We start from the raw sequence: 6,000 nt of genomic DNA, 5'->3' as shown, positions 1-6,000 counted from the left end.
ACAGAATGTCCCAGAATGTTCTTAAAAACAACTAGAGCGCTTACTGTCTTCATTATGACAAAAGTATGGCACACCTGAAGCCATCTTGATTGGAATAAACTGGTAACACTTAAAACATTTAATTTAAAAAGGAACACAATGAGGAGGTTCATTTTGCCATAGAAATTATGATTAATGCTGAAGAAAGAAAATGAGGGCACATTTTGAGTGACTTCTCAAATCCTCTTCTATTTCATTAAAAAATTCAGACATGCAGACTGAAACATGCACTTTTAATACCAGGAGCAGACTTCCATGGTGCAGTAGTTTTACTACAGTGATCTAATGAGCAACTAGAGTGCTAACATTCAGAATTTATGGCAAATGTGTGACATATCTGAATACCTTCATGATGGAATCAAAGTAAAAAACTGAAAGCATTTCCTACTGAGGAGACTGCAGTACATGAGGAAATTAGGAAACTTCATAACAAATAAATCTCCCAAGATGGCCACCGGAGACAAAAGAGCCCAAATGTAGCCCAAAATCACCCAGATGTAGCCCAAATATAGCCCAATGACAGAAGTGTGCAAAACACTTATTATTTTGTGTTTTTGCAGTGTTATATAGTGCAGACTTGTCAGGTATTGGAGTGCTTTACATGAGCATTGGTTACATCACACAAGAACAAATTCATTTTGGTTGTAGACATGGGGAGACTAAGTGATTTGACCAGAATCACAGAATGTCGAGCTGAAGCAGAAACTTCAACCTGGTTCCCCAGTTGCAAAGTCTGCAGTTCTGGAAGTAACACCACATCCTCTCCCCTAAGTGCAACATTTAATCAAGTGGTCAACTGGATAAAAAAACATAAAGATAACAAATAATTTAAAAGTGCTTTGTCGCTATTTGAAAACTCAGAAAATATGTCCTTATTTTAGTCTTTTAGAGCACTAACCATAATTTTGATGCCAATAAGACCCTCTCATATATGTAATTTCTAAAGGAAATGCTCTAGGTATTACAGTTTTGATTACATCAAGATGATGTCAGGCGTTCCACACTTTTGTAATAAATATAGAATGTTAGCAATCTAGTTGTTCATTAGGATACTGTTGAGAGGCAGAGGCCAGGGGCACGGACTCTGAAAATTGAAGGCAGGTAGGAGGGTGCAAAGGCAACAATTTAACCACACTGAGCAGGCAGGAAGGGCCGTGGAAGCACAACAGACTATGGAGGGCAGTGGAAAGGGGGGCAGGGGCAACAAACCAACAATACAGGACTTGCAAGAGAGGCTGTTGGAGGGAAGATCTATTACGGGTCAAGGAAGCTAGGGGCGGTCCCCAGATCCCCGGGAGCCACCACAGAACTGAGCAGGAGAGTGAGTCAGGGACAAAAGGGGCACCTTAATTTGAGCCGGGGTGCCTAGGAACGCTTGCTCCAAAAATGAAGAAAACAGACATATGAGACATGGAATTGGAGGCAGAATACAATGGCAGTTTAATGAGAAGATGCAACTTCAAAGAAACCGCAGAATAGAGACATAAAGTACAAAATACAGAATCCAGATAATCATACAGCTGTCATAATATTCTCTGTATCTCAATTAATGTACTGACAGAGAGAGAGAGAAAACACATCTATAAATGCATCATGAGAAACAAGTTACACCAAGGAAAATGTTACCTAGGAACACTCACGTTTACTCTTAGAGCAAGCATTCCTGCAATTACAATACAAAATCTTTTAAATGCAAAAGTAAAGAGAACAATGGTTAAATATAACATGACATTTCATATAGGTAAAATAGAATAAGATACTTCAAGCAAAGCAGAGCAAGACATTTTAAGCAAAGGAAGACAAGAGCTCCCAGCTCTTGGGGAAAACCTGCACTGCCTGTTAACCTACATACAGACGGCGAGGTAGTCCGTCGATATCTGTGGGTGCTCCCTTTTTATATCATTTTGTGGGCTCCTTTGCACGCTACATCTACCTACGTATGCTACCCAAAAGCTTCGTCTGCAGATTTTACCAGACATTTCGTCATTTACCCACTTAATGCTGACAATGGACTGGGTGAAAAGGTCAGTCTCTCAGGCCAATCGCTTATCGTAAGTTCCATAGAGCAAGCAGAAAATAATGGGTATTGTACGGGAATTCAATATATTCATGTATAAAATCTCCTCAGTTCTCCTAACTTGACGCTCTGCGGTTGCCACTTCCTTAAAAGCGGGAAACCTGCCCAGGAAGCAAGTACCAGTCCAGGATGCAGCCTACTGTATGTCGACAGCTTCAGGGGGATGTTGAACTTTGATACCGAGCACGGAGCACTCGGGTAGGGTGGGGGCTACTAGTTTGGATCAGAAGGCCTCGCAGACCTGCCTTCAGACTGCTATACACTAAAATTGCAGAGCTATGGTCAATTTAACAAAGAGGCCTACATATTGAACAGAAGGGCCTACACAGGGGTTTTATGCTGGCTGAGTGGTAAGGATGTCTCAGGATAATTATATAGCAACACAGGACCCGCTGGTCAATTTAATACGGCCTACAAATGCAGCTGGCAGGGCAAGGACAAGGGTCTCATACTTCAGGTGTGGACAGAACGGGCCAGGGGCCCCCTGTGATACAAAATCTACCCTCCTTCAAGGCTGTGGCAATGTAATAGACCATTGTGGGCAGAAGGAAGAGGCAATGGTAGTACAACCATACATGCCAACAGACCTGATTCAGCCAGGAAACGTCCAATGTGCTTTATTTGATCTGTCTCCTGTCTACAATATCCTCTTTTTCAATGTAACTCAAAGGGGAAAATCAATACCCCAGTTTTTTTTCAAAATCTCCCTCTTACCAAGTTCAAAATGTTCGCAAGTATGGTACATTGGATCATGGAAGGAAATGGGATAGGGACATGGACTTGGATAACAGAGGACAGGAGGGACATGGAGAGGTGCACCAAACTGACCCTGCAGGGCAGGCATCAGGGTTTGCAGCAGCACAATACACCACACAGGGCATGCAGGACAGGAGTGCAGCACAAGAATCCATAGAAAGCAAGAGGGAGGGGACAGGACCATGCACATGGACAACAGAGAACAGAGGGGCAAGAGGCAATGGTAGCTAGCTGACCATAATGGACAGACAGGAGAGAAAGCTGCAGCATAACAGACCATAAAGGGCAGGAGGGATGGATCAGGGGCATTACAATGGAACAGACAAGCCAGGAGGGAGGGAGTAGGGCTGGGGGCAAGGGGGCAGGGCAGGAGCAGCAAGATAGCCATGGAGGTCAGGCAGGATGGGCACTAGAAGCAAGACACACCATGAAGAGCAACAGTGAGACTGTGATGGCATACACACAGACCATGGAGGGAAGGTGGGAGGGGGTCAGGGGCAGCTAACTGACCACACAGGGAAGGTGGGAGGGGCCATGGCAGCACAGAAGACCATGCATGGCAAGTGGGAGGGTTAGTGGCAGCACAATGGCTATGATGGGCAAGAAGGAGGGTGGAGGGGCATGCACAAAGGACGATGGAGGATAGAAGGGAGCGTCAGGACCTGTGCACAGACAAAGTTCAGGGGAAGGGGCCTCACAACAGACCGCACGGGGCAGGCAGGAGGAGCAGTTGCAGCACAACAGACCAGGGAGGGCAGAAGGGTGTGGCAGTACAATGGACCATGTAGGACAGGAGGAAGAGGATAGGGGCATGGCATGTGGACAGGCAGGGTGGAGGTGGCAGGGACAGGTTACAGTCATCTGACAATGCTAGGCAGGTGGGAGGGGAGTGGCAGCTCAACAGAGCACTCAGAGTAGATAGGAGTGGCAGGTCCATGGGACATGGTGGGCAAAAAGGATGGAGCAGGGGCATGCACAAAGACATAGGAGGGCAGGGGGAAGGAGACTAGGGGCAGCAAGCTAAGCACAGAGTTTAAGCAGGAGGTCAATGATGGGGCATAGAATTGGGCAATGGAGGGCAGGAGGAGTGGACTGGTACATCATACTAAATTGAGGGCAGTGGCAGCACATCAGACCATGCATGGCAGGAGGGAGGAGGCTAGTCCATGGATTCACACAACAGAGGATAGGGAGGAAGGGGATGGGGCAGCCAGCTAACTGTTCAGAGAAGGCGGGTATTAGGAACTTTATTGTTTTTAAAACATTGTGTCTGTGCGAACTACTTAAAATATGAACAAGTATGCAGCATAATCTCACTTTTATTAAGGAAGAAGAGGACGTTTGTGACTGTGACTCCGGGCTCACTTGGCAGAAACACCCCCTGACCCTCCACCCCCTATCGCAAAATGTAATGCCCGTGAAAAGGGTAGGTGAACACAGTGTTATATAGAACATAGTCCTGAGAGCACGATTGAAAATGAAAACTAGATATAGTGTATGGTATAAACTATGCACCAAAAAGTGTGATATAAGATGAACCGGGCGTGAAATATAATACGCAATACATTGTGCGCAATGACAGATTCATTGGAGAGCGCAAGATAGCACAGGCACTAGCGCGTGCTATGCGATATGCGCCTTGGAGTGTAATATGCACAGGGCAGTGTTGTGTAACCTAACTAGTCTCTAAAGTTGTAATATAAAATATGTGCTGGGGAGTGTAACGTTGCATATGCACTGTGACAAAGATATGGATCCCAGATTGTAATATGTATGGCATAGCACTGTGCGTTATAACATAGGCATCGAGAAAGGCACGTTAGATGGGGCAATATAACCCGTGCGAAGACAAGTGTGGCATGACATATTCACGGGGTGGTGTTACAGTGCACATGGGCTAGAGAGTGTCATAGCATATGCACTAGCTAGTGGAATACAACACAGAGGTGTGTGGCACTAGGCAGGCAATGGTGGGTGTAACACAGCATTGGGCTCTGTCAGGAGCACGCTGTGACTCTCAAGTGATGTTCGTCCCCTTTCCAGAGAGTAAAATAAAAAGTATTACACATCCGGCAGTGGATGTGTGTTTTATTAACCGTGAGGGGGGTTTCTTGCATAGTTTTGGTCGAATTTTTGTCGAATCCCCTTTGAATGGCTTGGTGTGCATGTGTATTAAATGTGCCCGTCAATAGCTACCCATGTTTGTATAAATAAACGACAAGGGTGTCTACCAGGATTAGGCACGGTAGGGCATCAGACATGTCAGAGCTTCACTAGTGGTGTAAATACATTCCACGTGGATTCATTGCATGCATAGTCGCCTTTTAATGAATATCACGCAAATCGTCATGGTGATAGGTACGTACGGTTTGTCCAGCATGTCCTAGGTGTGTCTATAAATATATTTTTTTTAAAAATAATAAAAAACAGTGGCCGGCCCTGGGGATTGGGGTCAAAAAAATATAATTAGGAGACTGGCCCTGGGGGATGGGGTCATCAGGGCCAATAAATTAGAATAAGAAGGGGAACCAAACAGCCCCCCTTCTTAAAAAACTAAAATAAATAAAAGACTGGCATCGTGCCGGAGGCCATGCCCCCTCCATGCAGCACTCTGCAAACACGCCCCCAACAGGCATCTCCAGTATGCGCCAGGGAGCTGCGCTGCAGCCAGGTGTTCTGAGGCCAAGCCCCTTTTTACACCTCTCTGCAACGCAGCTCTGTGGCATTTACTGGAGGTACCTAGTGGTCTAGTTTGACCCTAGGGACCCTTAGGATTCAAGGGGACTTAATCTCTCAACTTAGAACAGCCACAGGGCGCGTTTACACAGTGGTGAAGGGAGGGGACGGGGCCTGAGGTGACGTGTGCAAACACGCACTATGGCACGTTTTAAATTGGGGATATAATTTCCCTTCAATACTGAGGGCCCCTGGGGGCTAACTAGCCCACCAAGTGCTTCCAGTAAGCGCCACTGAGCTGCATTGCAGAGAGGTGGTCCAGGCCGTGCCACTTTTTACACCTCTCTGCAACGCAGCTCTGTGGCACTTACTGGAGGTACCTAGTGGGCTAGTTGGACCCTAGGGACCCTCAGGATTCAAATGAACTTAATCTCCCAACTAAAAATGGACAC

The 6,000-nt window shown here is 46.1% G+C and overlaps 1 protein-coding gene across 1 annotated transcript in view; it reads left to right on the top strand.

Annotated features, from left to right (window-relative positions):
- The window catches only part of GORAB (golgin, RAB6 interacting), a 166,958-nt gene that overhangs the window by 118,256 nt on the left and 42,702 nt on the right, over positions 1 to 6,000 (top strand). The window lies entirely within an intron of this gene.

This window comes from Triturus cristatus, chromosome 4_1 (assembly GCF_964204655.1).
Source record: "Triturus cristatus chromosome 4_1, aTriCri1.1, whole genome shotgun sequence".
Classification (NCBI taxonomy): domain Eukaryota; kingdom Metazoa; phylum Chordata; class Amphibia; order Caudata; family Salamandridae; genus Triturus; species Triturus cristatus.
Note: the sequence above shows the minus strand (reverse complement) of the source record. Positions and strands in the feature narration are given on the sequence as shown.